The sequence below is a fragment of the Urocampus carinirostris genome, chromosome 11, assembly GCF_059441175.1.
Source record: "Urocampus carinirostris isolate Australia breed hairy pipefish chromosome 11, RoL_Ucar_1.0, whole genome shotgun sequence".
Lineage (NCBI taxonomy): Eukaryota > Metazoa > Chordata > Actinopteri > Syngnathiformes > Syngnathidae > Urocampus > Urocampus carinirostris.
In genome coordinates this window covers 32,944,660-32,965,093 of record NC_142359.1, presented here as the reverse complement: position 1 = coordinate 32,965,093, position 20,434 = coordinate 32,944,660, and the positions used below count along the sequence as shown (strand labels likewise).

General features: G+C 38.0%; 1 protein-coding gene and 1 pseudogene across 2 annotated transcripts in view; both read left to right on the top strand.

Moving 5' to 3' along the window:
• The window catches only part of celsr1a (cadherin EGF LAG seven-pass G-type receptor 1a), a 116,316-nt gene that overhangs the window by 16,741 nt on the left and 79,141 nt on the right, over nt 1-20,434 (top strand). The window lies entirely within an intron of this gene.
• LOC148357114 (general transcription factor II-I repeat domain-containing protein 2 pseudogene) lies at nt 694-8,935 on the top strand (annotated as a pseudogene).

Below are 20,434 nucleotides of genomic sequence, written 5' to 3'. Positions count from 1 at the left end.
ACTGTGCCTGCACACGCGGTAACCACTGCGCCGCCGTGAGGGCAGATCCTGATAATTCGTTTTAAGAGGATGTCAATAACCACTATTTGGAGCCGATGTTCATTTGCTCCAAAAGCTTAAAAATTTGCATAAGACTTTTTTAATAATGCCAAAAACACATTTTATTAATGAGAATATAGAATATTTGTTAGAAATACAAATAAAACTTTAATGCTTCTCTGAAACCTTTTACAGCAAATAAATAACAAATTCAACTTAACTAACAAGACAGTGCAGACAATAAAATTAGGCTGAGCAGCAACTCTTATAAAAGTAATTAAACAAATTAAAATAGCTCCCTGATTTTTTTTTTTTACAACAAATAAATAAAAATGCTAAAACAACCAACATGACCTAACCTTAAAAAAAAAGTCCATCAAAATTTCAACAGAGCTGGCGAATTGAAAAGTGTGGGCACGCCTGTTTTAGAGCCAGATTGACGACTGATGTTATGGTAAGAGCTAATCACTTCCACTTTATAGCACTTTTTATGCTCTCTCTCAATCACACGCTTGACTTATGAACTAATGTTATGAGAAGAGCTAATGTATCAGTCTTCACCGGAACGACCCTCCAAATTACTGTACTAGAACAGACACATGCCTGTGGACGTGGAAGCCTAGCTTCTGCTCTAACGCTATTGTTCCTGCGTCAATGGCTTCGACCCGGTCGCTTGACCAATCAGAAGACACTGGGTGGGACGTGAGGAGAGAGGAAGAGAGGAGGGGAGGAATCGGAGAAAGTGAGAAAGAGTATCGGCTGCATTTGAGACCTAATAATCGGCCCTTCAGATAAATAAAAATTCCGATACGATATCCGTCAAATTCCCAAATATCTGTGCCAATAATCGATCAACCTCTATAAGGTATTTATTTTTTTGTACTTTTTAGTCTTTATTGCCAATCCAAGGAACGTCTTTAGCTTCTTCTGTAATAAAGGAGTCAACATTGTAACTTAACTGATTTGGCCAGTTGCAAGTCACTAATGCAGATGATAATAGAATAGAGTCTAGAATCTAAAAAACATCTAAAAACTTTAAATAAAAGGTCCCTTAGGGGCCCCAAACCGGACTCCTTTCACTATAAGGGTTTAAACCATTTGTTACACTGCATTTTCTTTGATTTATGCATCCAGTTTTCTCTTTTTTCCCAACCTGTCTTGACAATCCCTTGAATATTTTTTGGGGGGAATATTCCCTTTTTTGAGAAAGATGGACTTCAAGTGTGGAATACTTTAAAGATGTCTCTTTAAAGGGTCGTTTGTGGGGGCGTGTGCGTACAAGTTTCTTGCATCAAAAGATTTACTGTTCGTCTGTACTAATAAATCCACTTTTGAAAGTACCTTGCAAGTGATGAGGAAAGATTGAGGTGACACCAAACAATCAGGAGGGAAAGACACCTGGAACCTGTTGCATGCAAAATTAATTAGAGATGCAGAGATTTGGATTAATTTTGCCTTTTGATGCTAAATTCTGCTGTGTCAGTGATACTAAGATGAAATATGCTCTTTGGTGACGGTAATTGCTACCTTCAAATGTTAGGGATCAGCACATTTTGTCAAGCAACGTTTGAGCTTTACTCACACATCTTGACAGATTCCTGTCACAATCTGAGGAGGTTAAAACAATCCAGACTAAACATAATCATCAAAAGCTTGAAGCTGGGAAGACTGAAGAGTTATTATAGCATGTGGCATTAAAATCAATATTTTAAAATCATATCAGATTAGAAAAGTAAACTGTTGCTATAAGCCTCAAAGTATGGAAAGTTGTACCTACTTCAACTCCCTTTTGTCCAGATTCTGTGCATTTCTAGTTTGACTCATTGAGTTGAATTGTATTTATTGCTGCATTATCCTAGCTTGGATCACTCTGATAGCTGAAGTTATTATCCTAACCCAGCTTGCAGTGCTAGCTGAAAGAATAAAGAAAATGTGTCCTGAAACTTAACCTGAAACTCTCACCTGTATTAAACAATCTATAAAGACTTTTCTAATTCTTTCTTTCTGAATTTGAGTCTGAAATAACGTTAATGTTCTAATTATTCTACTTTCGTAATATGGCCAACTTCTAATGTGCTGTGAAAAAGTACTTGCCCCCCTCCTGATTTCTGTGTTTTTTGAATATCTAACACTCACAATGGTTCATGAAAACACCATCAAACCAATTTTTATATCACACAGAGACAACCCAATGAAATAGAAAATCCAGTTTTGAAATGTTGATTCAAATTATCAAGGCAAAAAAATCTCAAAACGTATCCGGCCCGAAGTGAAAAAATAATAGCCCCAGTGAACCTAATAGAAAGTTGGACCACCTTTAGCAGTGAAATCAAACATTCGCGAATTCTTTTACAACGCTTTGGAGGAATTTTGGCCCACTCTTCTTTGCATAATTGTTTCAAATCTACAATATAGATGTTTTCTTGCATGAACTGCCCGTTTACAAGTCCTCTCAATTGGATTTAAATACAGACTTTAACTTGGCCACTCCAGAACATTCATTTTGTTTTCTTTAAATGCGTAAAATTGTTTGCCTTTGGAAAATATATTTTTTTATTTCATGCAGTGTTTTTATGGTGTAGTGCTGTAATACTTCATTTACTGCGATTAATGGGGACCAGAACCCCCGCGCTATACGAAAATCTATCAAGATGCCACCCCGTCTCATTTTCACCATGCCCTGTACCGGTTCTCACTCACAGCTATAGTCTACAGGTGACAATGGATTGCGGCTGCACGAGTGCTGACATTTTTAGACAGAAAGGACAGGAAAAAGGAGCCGTCACGCATGACACCATTTTGCTCTTTTCGGCCCGACTGAGGATAATTAATTGCCGCCGCACTAGTGCTGTTAATTTTAGGCGCAAATACAGCAATGCCAAAAAAGCTGATAAGTATGAGCCAAAGTTGTTTAATCAGCCCACGCTAGCAGCACCATGCTATGAGGGATAATGGATCACATACGATTGTTTGATCTGAGATGCACTTAGACCCTAAAGAACAAAACATAAAGTAGCAAAACATTAGAGCACCGTATTTTCCGCACTATAAGGCGCTTATAAGGCGCATCCCCAAAGTCATATATTTTTCACATATAAGGCCAACTGGAGTATAAGGTATGGAATTAAAACATTAATAAGAGCTACCGTTGCGCATACATTTATGGTGTACATCAGTTCAATGATTGATCAGTCTAAACATCTTGTGGACCAATTTTGCAAATAGTAGATGCAATGCAAAGGAAATCTAACCCGGGTCGCGACGGTGATAGTGCAACAACCTTACCACAGGGGTTGAGAACCTTTTTGACCCAAAGAGCCATAATAGCAAAATATTTAGATTTTATTTTTGGGAGAGAGATACCATATATTTTAAGACATATTTCAGCAAAACCACCAAACTCGCACTCCAGACAAAATCGAATTTTTCAGAGTATGATATTTCACTGTGTAACTTTGGATGATTTGGTCAAAATCTATGAAATAATAATAATGTCAGACCCTGTTTCCCATATCAACAAATATAACACTTTAAACTTGTCTCCCCCAGCAGTTACTCAAAGGTGGGTTGCTCTCTATATACTGGAACGACCATAGTTGTTACTAGCGTCACGTGAGCCTTGCGTGCAATAGACTTAAAGCAGATGCAATTTTCACGAGTATAATTTTATCTCTGACCCATATGTACTCATGAAAAGAGCCTTATATGGCTTGTGAGCCATAGTTTCCCAAATCCCCCACAAGACAATTAGTTCATTAGTTGATATTCATGTAATCCGAATTCAATTTTATCCATTGTATTTTGCGGTATATAAGACAAACTTTTAAATGTCTGCCCAATTTTGGGTTTTTAGGTTTGCCTTACAGTCTGGAAAATACGGTAATTATATTGCCAAATTGCTTTTCCACTCCAACACCATGGCGCACACTGCACATAAACTGTAAAACGTAATAGACAACCTAAAAAAAAAAACTTAAAAGAATTTTGTATTCACAAAATCAGTTCCCGCCACTAAACTTCCCCTTGTTTTGTTTTTTATTTTAGTTTAATTATCCTGCCCGAAACAAGAACTGCAAATTAAAATTTGATTAATTGGACTTGTCAAGTCTTGACTTGATTTTTCCTTTGCTGGGGTTTTGGTACATGTCATTTAGATAAGACACTTTGTCTGACTAGCTTCTGGTAGGTTGACAGCAGCACACTCGCCGCCACTTTCTGGACTATTATCACGCTGCATTTTCACCAGGAGGGCCACGGAGCACAATGCTGACATTTACGTGACTCTGCTCGATAAAGACGCTGCATTTAAGAGTGAGACCAAGACAGCATTGTGATTTTAAGGAGATGGGGAAATAAAAGGAAGGACAAGGAGTTTAGGGTTTGTATGGTCCTATTTTTACCCTTGCATTCCCTCCTTCTTTCACCCTCACATCAAAGACTCTCCTGGTGAGCGGGAATTATTCCCCTCCACTCAAGCATGCGGTACTTCTCTCCTCTGTTTTACCTTTTTAACACCCCCCCACGATGCATGGGGGGTATGACTTCTTGTCGGAGGAGATTGCCCGTGTGATCCATTCCCTCGGCGACATCTGTGTTTGCAGCAAAACTGTCGGCCCATGAGCACAAACCAGCGATTAAGTCAATGAATTTTTTTCCGCTTGACCGGCTGCCCTGCTAACTCACTTAATGACTGAATGGATCACTGTCTGACTCATTGTTTGGGCTCATGTTTGTGCAATCTACCAGCTGGCTCGGTCTGGCACAACAGCTGACAACGTCATGCATTTTGTCCATGCAGCTAACAACTACTTTAATAGTTAACTCGTCACAGAGTATTAAAATGATTAGTCCAATAATCATAGAATTATTTTCTGAAATTTAGCTAGAAGTTGAATGAATGAATGAATGAAAACTTTTATTTCGAACATAAAAATAAAAACAGGACAAAAACAATGAGTCAACAACAAAATAATGTCACATAACATGTTCGAAAAGGGGTAGTCAGAAGCAGATGCTTATTTTTCCTACCCCTTTATCTTCCCTATTAAATAAATTTTTATAGATAGCTCCTCTTGTGTCCAATACAACAAAATCTCATGGATATACTTATTACATAGGTCAGATATCAATAATTATAATAGTTACAATAATCACATATTTTATACACTAATCTTCACAATACCCATCCCTCAACGTCATAATGCACATAATGTCACTGCGGCACCAGTGATAATAACAATAAAAATAAACACAATACTCATAACAGTTCTGATGTAATAATAGCAACAATAACAACAAGTTAACCATAGTTTGAAATGCAGTATTTCCAATCTCCCTCATATCCCATTTTCTTCATCCCTGTATTTCGCCAGTAATGCTTTTTTGTATTTAAATTTGAACACATGGGTAGTTGGACATTGTTTGATCTCATTTTGCAAATTATTCCAAAGTCTGACTCCACACACAGACACACACATACTTTTCTTGGTGGTTCTCACCTTTGGGATTTTGAATTCACCACAGCCCCTCAAGTTATAATTTCTCTCTTTCCGAGTGAATAATTTTTGTATGTTTTCTGGCACTATGTTTTTGTTGACCTTAAATAACAGCTGTGAAGTGAAAACAATTATTAAATCATCCAATTTCAATAATTTGGACTGCATGAATAAAATATTGGTATGATCCCAATATCCTACCCTGTGTATGGTTCTTATTGCACGTTTTTGAAGGATTAAAAAGGGGCTGTAGTGAACTTTTGTAATTATTGCCCCAGACTTCTGCACAATATGTTAAATATGGCAGAACGAGAGAACAATATAATAAAGACAATGCATTATAATTTTAAAGAAATTAATTTAATAATGTGGAGAATGATAATAAAGACAAGAAAAATGGTACATTGAAATATATTTTATTGAACATACTGCTGATTTGTTCAAAAATTAAATAGTAATGCATTTAAAACCAATTAGGTGCAGCTCTTGGTCAGTAGAGACATCAGTCCATCAGTCCTCTGTACATGTTTTAGGGACAGGCAAATAAAAGATAAAATGAAAGCGAGTTATCATATTTCTATCCATGTAAACAAGGACCAAGCTCAGCAGCAGTAAAACAGTAAAAAAAGCAAATATCAGGTATTGTGTGAATTTCATTCAGTAGTCGACTGCAAACTCTGTCAAATAAGAACAGTTTTCAATGTTTGAACAACTGACGTTTGTTCTCTGGACTGCATTTAACATAAAATCCATGAGTCAGTCACAAGCATAGCGCTCAAGCTCTCTTTTATAGCAAAATATACACATATAAAATGTACAAATCATGTCATCAATACCGTATTGGCTTGAACTTGAATCTCACATAGGCGACTCTGACGGATTTTTAAATGTTCGTGTGTCACCAACTGACTACCGTGATACGCAAGGTTTGCTTTGCAAACTTTGTAAATTATAATTGTAGAGGTCATTTTTAGGTTAAACTGCTCACAAACTTTATAAGTTTTAGTACTTGACTTTAGGCTGAGGTTGCCACTTACTCCTCAAGAAAAATGTGTCTGGCGACAATAGTTGACATTGGAATTCATTGTCGACTATATTGATTTTGTCGAGTACGTCAAATCATTATTTCAGCTCTAGTTGTACAGGTCATCTTGCAATCTAAAAACCTCAGAAATTAATAGTCCAATTTTTAGTTTCATTTCAATCATGGTCAGGTTTTTTAACACTTACTTTTAATTTTCATTATTTTTTTAGTTTATATTATTTTACAATTTCAATCATGTTTTTTTTAAAGAATTATTGAAAAAAAAAATTGCGACAATAAGGCACATCACACTAAAACACATATGTCAGAGTCAAGGCCCGCGGGCCACATTAGGCCCGCGAGAGAGTTTTACCTGGCCCGCGTGACGATATCAATATATTATTAGATCCGGCCCGCAGGCCGCTGCAAGCCAGCAGCCCGCAGTACGCATGAATAATACATTTCCCACAATGCAACGGGGACGCGCCGAGCGGGACCACAGCGGGAGGCGGTTTGATTTATTCAGCAGTCGATCAGCAGCAGTCATTAGCATAACAGCAAAAATTATCCCACAGATACCCATCAACAATGGCTAAACGGAAGGTGGGAGTTGGAGTACATGTTCACGGAGGTAGCTGGAAAACCTGTGTGTCTGCTATGTGGAGAAAGTGTGGCGGTGATGAAAGAGTATAATATGAGACGGCATCATGAAACAAAACACACGGAGAAAACCAAGATTCTGGACATAGAACAAAGGCTACAGAGGGTCGAGGAATTTAAACGAGGTCTCAAATCTCGACAGGGTCTGTTCAGAAAAGCCCAGTCACAAAGCGAGGCTGCTGTCAAGGCCAGTTTTATTTTAGCAGAGGAGATCGCCAAATCAGCCCGGCCATTTACCGAGGGGGATTTCATCAAAAACTGTATGCTTAAAGTCTGTGACGAACTTTGCCCAGGCAAAAGACAACTTTTTTCAAACATCAGCCTGAGCAGAAATACCATTGCTGATCGCGTAGACCTGTTGTCTAACAATCTTAAAAGAGCAGCTTGTTACAAAGGGGAAAGATTTCATCGCATATTCCCTGGCTGTGGACGAGAGCACAGACATTTCTGACATTGCCCAGTTGTCAGTTTTCATCCGCGGAGTGGACTCCAGCCTCAACGTGACAGAGGAGTTGTTAGCGCTACGTCCTATGCACGGCACAACTACTGGACATGATTTGTATGAAGAGGTCTCAAGATGTGTAAACGAGATGGAGCTGTCTTGGGAAAAACTCGTGAGTCTGACAACAGACGGAGCACCTGCGATGTGTGGACACAGGAGTGGACTGGTGGCAAAGATACGGGAGAAGATGCAGAAGGAAAACGTCACACGAGAGCTGACAGCTTATCACTGTATCATACACGAAGAGTCCTTGTGTGGTAAAGCCTTGAAAATGAAAGATGTAATGAGCACCATCACATGCGCAGTTAACTTTATCAGAGCCAAAGGGTTAAATCACCGCCAGTTTAAGTCATTTCTGTGCGAGTTAGAAACGGAGCATGGTGATTTGCCCTATCACACTGAGGTCCGGTGGCTAAGCCATGGAAAGGTGCTGCGCAGGGGTTTCGAGCTTCATGAGGAGATTTGTTTGTTCTTGGACAGCAAAGGGAAAGACACAACACAACTCCGAGACAAAAGGTTTTTGTGTGAAATGGCTTTTCTGTGTGACATTACGAGTCACCTGAACGCAATGAACCTGCAGCTGCAGGGTCGGGCTTGTGTCATCTCTGAAATGTACACTACAGTGAAAGCATTTCAAGCCAAACTGACTCTGTGGGAGGCACAAATGCGGAAAGAAAACTTCAGTCACTTTCCTAGCTGTCAGACCATGAAAGATGAGCTATCTACCAGTGTTTTCCCGAGCGCAGAGTTTGCTGATAAAATTATTATACTCGCTGCTGACTTTCGACACCGATTTGCTGACTTTGAAGCACAAAAAAACAGGTTTGCACTGCTCAGCAATCCATTTGCCGTTGATGTGGAAAGCTCACCGCCAAACCTCCAAATGGAGTTGATTGAGCTACAATGCGATGATGCGCTGAAGGCAAAATACGCAGCAGTGGGTGCTGCGGAGTTTGCGCGCTTCCTCCCCGACACAATGCCCCAGCTGCGCACCCAGGCTGCTCAAACATTGTCTATGTTTGGCAGCACATACCTGTGTGAACAACTGTTTTCCTTAATGAAACTGAACAAAACATCACACAGAAGTCGCTTACTGCTGAACACCTTCACTCAGTTCTGAGGATTTCCTCAGCTCAGAGCCTGACCCCGAACATTGATGAACTTGTGCAAAAGATGAAGCACTGCCAAGTATCAGCGTCAGCCTCAAACAAGTAATGTAGTGTTGTAGTAATACAGTACTGTATATAAATGTATGTAAATACAGTAATAATACAGTAATGTTTCCTGTGCAATTACACATTTGAAGTTTTTTCTCCGTTCAAGTTTAAAAGTTAAATATGCACATAAAGAAGGTCTTGTTTTTGGTTGTTCCCCTCGGGAATTTTAAAGCTTTATTGTCTATGTTGACTATGTTGTTTTTGTTTGCCGACTCCGTTCCTGGGAGTGTTTCTTGTTTTTCGGCTTTTCATGGAAAATAGATCTTGATGTCGACAACAGTCTTTTGATAAAATTGTCTCCTATTTAGCAGAGAAAATGACTTTTGATTGTTATTATTTGTTAATCAGTAATTCCTTTTTTCACACTAACCCAGAGAAAGCACAGAAAGGAAAGTCAATGTACATTTGAGCAGGACAGATGAGGTCCAGTGTGTTGATTGCTATTGGTTTTAAGTAACAAGAGATTTTTGCACTTTATTTTATTGTATTTCGAGGCAATATTTCTTTTTAATAATTTCAGATGATTGAATGATAGAAAATTGTTATGAGTTGTTGTTATGAGATATGTTATGAGTTTTTTTTATATAAAGTACATTTGTATTTTGTGCCTGCTGAAATTAAAAATGACTGACAGAGTCATAAGAAAATATTGCTTTATTTATCCAATCATATTGTAATATATTTGTTATGTTTTCAGTAGGTTAAATCTTGGTTTCAGTAAAGATTGGACAGTCCGGCCCTCGGCTTGTAGCCAAATGTTTTATTTGGCCCTCCGTCCATTTGACTTTGACACCTCTGCACTAAAAGGTGCAGTCTCATTTACATGTGCATTGCTGTATTTGAACAAACAGTGTGTATTATTTAGCATCTCCTGGTGGTAAGAAACATCATTCATTAAAAAAATCATCTATCTAAATAATAAGCAACAATACATAAGTAAACAATTTGAGTCACTGATAAAAATGAATTTCAAGACTATGTTTTTATCTGGAGTTACGGAATCAGAAATCTTAGACGTGGTTAACAACTTTAAAAACAAAACGTCTATGGATTGTTTTGACATCGATATGGTACTAGTTAAGCAAATTATAAATAGCATTGTGAAACCATTGACCTACATCTGTAATCTATCATTTCTAACAGGCACATTTCCAAATCAAATGAAAATAGCAAAAGTTATACCAATATACAAAAATGGAAACAAGCCCAATTTTACAAAATATAGACCGGTATCGCTGCTTCCTCAGTTCTCTAAAATATTAGATAGACTTTACAATAATAGACTAGAACAATTTGTAGATAAACATAAATTGATTAATGAAAGTCAATATGGTTTTAGAGCAAACAGATCAGCAACAATGGCAATTATTGATGCAGTAGAAGAAATCACCCATAGTATAGAAAAGAAGAGATACGCAGTCGGGGTATTTATTGACTTAAAAAAAGCATTTGATACCATTAATCATAATATACTATTAAAAAACTGGAAAGATATGGCATCAGGGGAGTGGCTTTGCAATGGATTCAAAGTTATTTGACGGGAAGGAAGCAATATGTAAAAATGGGAGAGTTTTCATCAGAATATTTGGACATCTGTTGTGGAGTACCACAGGGTTCTATCCTGGGACCAAAGTTATTTAATTTATATATTAACGATATTTTTAATGTTTCAAAACTATTGAAATTAGTAATATTTGCAGACGACACTAACATTTTCTATTCAAATGATAACTATATTGATTTAGTAACCTGTATTAATCGTGAACTAATTAACCTAAAAGTATGGATGGATATAAATAAATTATCTTTAAATTTAAATAAAACCAAAGTAATATTCTTTGGTAATCGCAAGGCAAATCAAGATTTAGAAGTAAAAATGGATGGTGTCGCAATAGACATTGTATCAGAAATTAAGTTTTTAGGGGTCATAATAGACAATAAATTAAGTTGGAAAATACACATCAGACATATACAAACTAAGGTATCTAAAAGCATTTCAATAATTAATAAAGCCAAATTTCTTTTAAATTATAATGCATTGTATTTATTATATTGTTCTCTCGTTCTGCCATATTTAACATATTGTGCAGAAGTCAGGGGCAATAATTACCAACATTTTATTCATGCAGTCCAAATTATTAAAATGGATGATTAATAAAATTTTTCACTTCACAACTGTTATTTAAGGTCAACAAAAACATAGTGCCAGAAAACATACAAAAATTATTCACTCGGAAAGAGGGAAATTATAATTTGAGGGGCTGTGGTGAATTCAAAATCCCAAGGTGAGAACCACCAGGAAAAGTATGTGTGTGTCTGTGTGTGGAGTCAGACTTTGGAATAATTTGCAAAATGAGATCAAACAATGTCCAACTATCCATGTGTTCAAATTTAAATACAAAAAAACATTACTGGCAAAATACAGGGATGAAGAAAATGGGATATGAGGGAGATTGGAAATACTGCATTTCAAACTATGGTTAACTTGTTGTTATTGTTGCTACTATTATTATATCTGAACTGTTATTATAAGTATTGTGTTTATTTTTATTGTTATTATCACTGGTGCCGCAGTGACATTATGCGCATTATGACGTTGAGGGATGGTATTGCGAAGATTAGTGTATAAAATATGTGATTATTGTAACTATTATAATTATTGATATCCGACCCATGTAATAAGTATATCCATGAGATTTTGTTGTATTGGACACAAGAGGAGCTATCTATAAAATGTATTTAACAGGGAAGATAAAGGGGTAGGAAAAATTAGCATCTGCTTCTGACTACCCCTTTTCGAACATGTTATGTGACATTTTGTTGTTGACTCATTGTTTTTGTCCTGTTTTTATTTTTATGTTCGAATCAAAAAAAGTTTTCTTTCATTCATTCATTCATTCAAGTATCAGAAAAATGTGCGTCTTTAAAAATAGTCACAGGTCAAGACATTTGCATTTATTTTACACATCATATGTTTTACCTAGAAAGCTGACGTGATTGCTCGCCATCGTCCTGCTATATTTACCCCCCCTCCCAAAAAAATACCTCAGTGGAAGGCTAGACAAAAATATCTGAAGAAAATTGAGCAGTTTGGCCACATTGATTCTCTGTAGTTTGTATTCTTCCGTACACGACCCAATACAGCAACGCGAGCGGTCAAATTCACACACTTTCAATTTAAAACTCACTTTAGATACAATCCGTGAGCCCACATTTCTCCTTTTTACGTTTTCATGGTATCCTCTACTATGTCCACCTTACAACAACAACAAACAACAACTGAATTTTTGTCGTTAAATAAGCCCTCCTACTAAGAAATACTAAGCTTTTCTTTTAAAAAAAATGAATCATTTTTTTCACTCATGGTATTCGTATGTGTTATTGGCAACAATGACTTCTCAAGATTTGGGTATTGGTATTGGTCTTAAATTTTTTGCTTCAAACATCCCTAATTCTGATCCTGTAAAGCAGCCAACAAGAAAATTAGAAATCGCTCGAGAGAAGCAAAGGAGAATTGGATCGAAGACCAATGCTCGGAGTTAGAAGAGTGCCTCAAGAAGAACAAATAAAAGAAAGCCTTCCAGATTGTAAAATACCTCACACTAACAAAAAAGGTCAAAGTCAGCAGCATTCAGAATGAGGCAGGGGATACGCTAACTGAAAAAAAAAACCCATCATAACTTGATGGACAGATCATTGCTCCAAACTTTACAACCACCTGACACAGGGAATCTCTGGGGTCATTAAAAATTCCGGCCCAGGGAAAGTAACAACTTTCCTATACTCAGAGAAGAAGTAGAGGTAGCTTTAATTCACTGAAGAAAGAAAAGTCTCCATGAATTGAAAACATCCCATCAGAACTCATACGAGATGGTGGTGAACAAACTATAGACATCTTGGCAAAGATTTGCTGAAAGATCTGGTCAACAGGTAAGTGGCCATCTGCATGGACAAAATCGGTAGTAATTATGCTGCCAGAGAAGGGAAACTTTCAACTATGTTGCAACTACAGAATCATCAGTCTCATCAGCCAAGTAAAGTTATGGTAAAGGTCCTGCTGAACAGACTAAAACCACTAGCTGAAAATGGAGAACAGGCACGTTTCAGGGAGGGAAGGAGCACCACAGAACAAATTTTTAATCTGTGCATCCTATGTGAGAAATTTCAACAACGTCAGAGAAACCTCTATCATCCATTCATCCATTATCTGCACCTCTTATTCTCAGTAGAGTCGCGGGGGTGCTGGAGCCCATCCCAGCCATCCACGGGCAGTGGGCAGGGGACACCCTGAACTGGTTGCTAGCCAGTCGCACACAGGGACAGACAATTCGCTCGCTCATTCACACCTCGGGACAACTTGGACCGTCGAGTATAAGAATAAGGCTGTCCAGAGTTGCGTCCTCATTGGTGCTCAGACTAGGGAAATCATCACTTTCCCCTGAGTCGGCATTTTCAAGGACCTCTGGGTCTCCCTGTGTCGAGTGGTTGTAGAGTTAGGAGCAGTATTCTGTCCATCCATTCATGATCTCTTTTTCTTCAGTTAGCTTATTCCCTGCCTCACCCTGAATGCTGCTGAATTTTGCTGTTTTGTTTGTGTAAGGTATTTTACAATATGGAAGTCTTTCTTTGAATTATTCTTGATGAACCTTAAATAAAGATCTAGTTATTCTTAACGGCTTTGGTAGATATTTTTACCTCTTAATGGAAGCTTTACAGGAAATATAGAATATATGCATGCTGCCTTAATTTATATGTTGTTTTATTATCCGGTTTTTGGGTTGACTTGAATTTTAAAAAGGACGAGACCAACCTGTTTAGAATCAAGTGAATATTTAATCTTATCAAGACATAACTAAGATCATATACACACCATGTAAAACATTGTGCAGGATCGCCATCCAGTTCCCCAACTAGTGACTCATTTTTAGTGCATTGTGAAGCGTTACACATATTACAACAATAATATGGTGGTTTTACAAGACAGCACAGACTGGCCTGATCCTGTTCACTACGATGAATCACTACAGAAAATACGTTGTTGAAAAAAAATATTGCTCCCTGCTATATAATCAGTAGTTTTCACGTTTCTTATGACAACTAGAGGAGAAAAACAGCAGCTTAGTCACATATTTCTTACTATTATCTGTTAGTATTGTCTAAACATATTTTCATAATTACTTAATTAATTTGTGGATTCATTAGTTTTCTTTTTGATTGTAGTACACTATTAGGTTTTTTGACTCTATTTTCATATAAAATAAAAATAAAATCCAGCATATATAAAAACAAATAATTAAATCAAACTAATAAAAAAAGTTTTTCTATAAAATAAGCCTCGCCATATTTTTTTGACCATCTTGTTGCTACCCTAAATAGAGTACCCCAATGAAACAAAAAGCTAACGTCAACTTGGCAATGAAATGAGAAGAAAACAATCCTCGATTTGGTCACTTTGAGTCTCCGAAGTTTGTATTCTTATTTGTGCTTTGTATCAGTCATTTTCGGTCGCGCTAGAGAAGACGGTGATCAAAACATAAACACACTGTACCGGTCTTTCTCTGTAGTGTGAAATGGAGGGTGTCAACTCGCGTTTTCACTGTATTTCTGCCATCAAGTGTTTTGGAGTGCAATTGACCCACAGTTATTTATTTCTGTTAGCATTATTTTGCCAAAGCTGGGTCAAGTCAAGCCATGTTTATTTGTTTAGCCCTTAATCAAGCAAACTCTCAAGGGGCTTTATGGACTATTATTACACCATCCCCTGACCTAATACCTGCATGAAGTCAAGGAAAAACTCAACACTTTAGCAGGTGGAAATTAAGAGACCTTAAGAAGGGACCAAACATAAGGTAATCCCCCCCTTCCAGGATGACCAGGCTGCAATGGATGTTGCAAGGGCAACAACAAACAATACACATACATCATCAACGTGGAATATAGCTCATTCATAAGATAGACTTTAACCGTGTTTTAAGCCTTGATTTAAACAGTTCCACTTAGGTTACAGATTGAATATCTGAGGGCAGAGAATTCCAAAGCACCGGGGCCCAAATGTAGATCGCTCTCAAACCTGGCTCTTGGGATCACTAGTCGAACAGCATTTTCTAAGCGAAGGCTCCGTGCAGGAACAAATCAAATGATCAAACTTTCTTGTCTTGCTGAAAAGCCTCGCTCCACCATTTTGTTCCAGCTGCAGGCTCTGGATGCTGAATTTCAGAAGACTGGAGGGTTGTACATTACAGTAAACTCACTTATGGGTCACAACCCTCCTGTTAAGAAAAACTGATATATATATATATATATATATATATATATATATATATATATATATATATATATATAGGGCAGCACGGCGGCGCAGTGGTTAGCGCTTGTGCGGCACAGTTCATGTCATGGGAACCTGTCGTGGGTTCAAATCCAGCTCCAGACTTTCTGTGCGGAGTTTGTATGTTCTCCCCGTGCTTGCGTGGGTTTCCTCCGGGCACTCCGGTTTCCTCCCACATTCCAAAGACATGCATTTCAAGTGAATTGGCCGGTCCAAATTGTCCCTAGGTGTGAATGAGCGAATGAGTTGTCTGTCCCTGTGTGCCCTGCGATTGGCTGGCAACCAGTTCAGGGTGTCCCCTGCCCACTGCCCGATGATTGCTGGGATGGGCTCCAGCCCCCCCGCGACCCTACTGAGGATAAGCGGTACGGCTAATGAGATGAGATGAGATGAGATATATATATATATATATATAATGTATATATTTTTTTTCACAGACCCTCTGTTTGTATTGATGGGACACTGTTAGTGGCAATAACATTAGATGGGTCGAAGTTAGATGGGGATGCACCACAGGTGTCCGCTGGGGTGTCAGTAGGGTCGGCCTCCCCCCCAGTTTCAGCCCAAACACGACAAGTTGAAAAGTTGCTGGACTTTCTAAGTAACCACATTTAGGCGCGAGACTCACGGTTTCCCATGGCGACACCCCCTCTTAATCTGGCTTCTATCCCGCCTTCTTCCCGGCAGCTTTGTTGAACGGAACCAATGGCGTGCTGGTTGGTAACCAGGCACCCTATTTATCAGTAACCGGCACCAACAATAACCGAAACAAGACACCTCCTCGGAGAGAAAGAGAGGAGGGCACACAGATCTGGAATGAAGGGTGGAGGTGGAAGGGCAAAAACAAAGAAATTATTATGACACTCGTTTGAGCAACGCAAAGGAGGGGGGGTCACACAGCTCCGGTACTAGGTCTGGTCTCTGTGAAATGGATCTTATAGTATAATTTGTCTATTCATGGCTATGTGGGTCTTGAAAGGAACTTTTAATCATGATGTCCTCGATCACATATGCTGTACTTGGGGACCAACAAAGTGCACTTTTGCCCAGAAATGTGGCTCTTTTTTGTCATTTGATGACTGGCCAGTTTACCGCCATACCGGCCTGAGAATGCCAATCTCATGAAGCTAAGCAGGGTTGGGCCTCGTTAATACTTGGATGGGAAACCGCCTGGAAATAACAGGTGCTGTGAATCGGTCATTCGGTGCACGCTCTGCTGTGACAGCACTGGCTGTATCCCACGGTACAGTCGGTTAAAATGAATTTCCCTAAGGGGATCAAATAAATAAGTTAAATTTAGATTAAATATCCCTACTTAAAATGAACAGAAATTGAGCAGCCACGATCCTTAATCAACAATTCCTTATTGCTGCAGTTGTGGTCTGGAGAGGCACTTTTGTCGGCAGGCATGCCGTTCTGACCCACCAAAAATGAAATCCCTTATCACCTGTCGACTCTTTCTGAGTGCAGTGGCCGATAGAGCAATTTTGTGTCTTGTGCGGCGGCTATTTTTTCCATTCTTTCCGCCTCAAATAACCAAACCCATGTGACCGTAATCCATTATTTCTGATTGACTTTTGCTGAAAGAAGGGACCAGATGTGCCCTTTTTTTCCATAGGGCCGATAAAACGTGCCGTTCTTGCCCACCTAAAATAACCTCAATCTCTTTTCCCTGGATGACTTTTGCTGAAAGCGAGAGCCAAGAGAGCAAATTTTTGTCATATGCGGTGGATTTTTTACCCCTGTTCCTTTAACCTAAATGAACAGCACCTGTGTAGCCGCAATCCATTATCTCCAGTTGACTATTGCTTAGAGCAGAGGCCAGCAGAGTGCTTTTCTGTTCAGGATGATGCAGCATGCTATTGTGGCCAGTCTGAAATCAACTGCATCGTTTTGGCTGTGATGCATTATCCCCAGTAGAATATTGCTGAGAGCAGGGGTTGAGAGGGAAAATTGGTGTCATATGTGGCAATATGTGGCAGATATTTTTTTTTTACTGTTTTTACGCCTAAACTTAACAGCTTCAGTGTACCGTCGATCCATTATCCTCGGTCAACTATTGCTGCAGGCAAGGGCTAACAGAGTGCAAGTTAAAAATGAAGGTGGGGTGTACATTGTGGTTTTTCGCGTGTCGCGGGGGTTCTGGTTACCATTAACCACAATAAAAGAGGGATTAGAGCAACAAATCTTGCAAACAAAACAGACAGCATGACTTAAAAAAACCTGCAACTGATTGTTAGTTTTGCCCCTCCAATATTGCATTGAAAATAAAATTCAAACAAAATCTTCAGGCAAAAAACTTTCTGTACTTCAATAATGTAAACTACTTTAAATTCAAAATATCTTTAACTAAAATGTCAAAAAAATCTAATAAATGGCTGTAGTAAAATAATCAGTGAAAACTTTGTCACTCCAACTTCATATTGTGCAACGATGCCTATAAGTATTCTTGTACTCATAGCATTCATTCATTTAAGTCTGAACAGTACCACTATTCTGCTAAAGTCGACATTCTAGCCAGGTCGGATCCGGGCCTTATTGCACCCGAGCTTTTAAGTGCAGCTAAGCGAGAGCGTTTGTCTAGGGCATGTGAGCAGGCCATTCAGCTTGGGGTCGATATCATGGAGGCCTCTTCGGTGGGGGGCGTCAAGTGAAAGGTTAAGGGCTTTGATGGGTCTGCCTGAGACTTTACGACAGTTTGATTGGGTATTTATTGCGTAGGGTCAGAGTTTTATTCTGAAATTATAGCTGCACTTGACGACAAGGATGTACAATTCTGTTTTTTTCTTTCCAACTTTATTAAAAAATATATTTAAACTACTAGTTGAGAATAGTATGTCACACCCATTCAAGATTATCAAGTACAATCCCATTTTTTCTCTGACTGGCATTTAACATGATGTCTTCCGATAGCTTGGAGACGTAACTCGTCTTACGCACTAAAACAGCAGTGTCAAATTTTTAAATGAGTTTACATGTTTTCGGGCTCATGAAACAATTTGCTGTCGATGTTGCATTGTAGGGAAATTATAATATAATATACTATGAGGAGTAGTCAAAGAAAAAAAGCTATTCCACGCCGTAAAGTAATAACATCACAATGTGGAAGGCCATATCCCGGGAATGTACTGTATATTTTGTAGTTTTAAACATTTGTAACATGGTGTAATCAATGCATTCCCACTCAGCGACAACTTGTTGAAAAGACGATTAAAAAATGCATATGCTCCATATTGGATTGAAAAGTTTTTGAATTTCAATTTAATTCGGGGCTCAATCTGATCCACATTTGACGAGGTATACACAATAAAGATTATTTTTGGACTAAATTTGTTCTGTATTGTATGTGCTAAACACAACCCAAATTTAGATGTCTAATTTTGAACTAAATCATGTCCAAAACGGACTGGAACAAATTTATACAAAATCCAACGTTCAAATGATTTAATACTGAAAGATGAAGTTTAATTTAAATCCCTTCATAACTGATTATTAAACAACACTACATAATTGCGCTATTTATGCTAGTTAGACCCTAAATATCCTTTTTTTTTTGCATAAGAAATTAGTGTTGTTTTTTTTTTTCTTTTCTAAAATTGATTTCAAATCATTTGTTTCGGTCTAAACATTTTGTATGAATTAAATTTGTATACAAAAAAATCTTTCAAAGTAAATTGTCGCCGTTATTGTGAAAATAAACGCTGTCCCTTGTTTATCATACTACATATTGTTTTTTGGGGGGTTTATATTGAATTGCACAGGTTCTAGTCGTGTTTAAAAAACAATACTAAATTGTTTGTGTTTTTTTAATTATGTTTTTTTAATACTTGCATTAAAGGGTTTTTGACAGTGTAGAGCTCCAATAACAGTGCATTATTTATAATCCCTATACTTTTGTGTGTTTTTTTTTTTACATGACAGCAATGCTAATGTTATCCTTGTATGTTTTATTGTTTAAAATCGATTCAAATTGAAATTGTCTGGATTACAAAATACAATTTTATCATTTTATCAGTTCATCATTTTGGCATCACTCTTGATTGTAAAGTGAGGCTGAAAAAAACTAAGAAGAGACCTGCGTGTTCGTTTTACCCCCTTCCCTTTAGAGTTGCAGGTGTTGAAATGGAAATTGGACAATAACAGCTGTGTGCGCCAGCATGTTGATATACGGCCACACATGCGGACATAATTCTTCCACCAAAATCTGCAGACTCCCACTTGTTCCTATATATTTCTTTTACACCTTCACATCTGTAGCACAAGATGAGAAAGGATTCACGCCCTGCCCTTCGGCTACGCTCGCATGTCATCGTCTTGGAGCTACAAAACATATCTTCCGCCCCCGACGAAAGTGAAGTGCTTTCTGTAAATAACAAAGTCAATCAAACATGCAATGATACTTTGGTAATCAAGCATAATTTGTTCGTAATAGTTGTTCAAACGCTGAATTATTCGAGTCCTGAAAACAGTCTATCCCATACAAAATAAATGGTATTTTTTTTATACTTTCCAATGCATTCCAAAGTGCCCTAACTATTCATATTACTAACTTTGGAGCTGTTATTATCTGCAAAGATAGATCCAGCATAAGATAGATGCTGGATCTATCTTAGCTCCTAGCTATCTTTGGGCAATGGGTAGGGGACATCCTAAACTGGTTGCCAGCAGGGCACACAGGGAAAGACAACTTACTCGCTAGGGACAATTTGGAGCGACTAATTAACCTGACATGCATGTTTTTGAAATGTGGGCGCCTGAAAGTAACCCACGCAAGCATAGGGAAATCATGCAAACTTTGCACAGGACGGCTGGTAGCTGGATTTGACCCATGACCCCAGAACTGTGCTGCAGACGCGCTAACCACTCGGCTGCATAGTTGCCAATTAGATTTAAAATTTTCCAAATCCTCAATTTTTCAATTTTTTTATTTCTTCAGAAATAAATACATTTTGCCTTGGATGGCAGTCAGGAAATAACTTGATTCACAATTTGATACATTTTCCATTTTGGTATAAATCCACAACTTTCGCCCCTGTTACTTTCACAAATTATTGACTTTTTTCACTATGTGATTAATAGTGATTGGTTCGTTCTGATACCAGCATTTCACTTTACTTTATGTTGATAAAAATTAACATTTTTGCGAATATTAGACACGATACAGGCTGTACA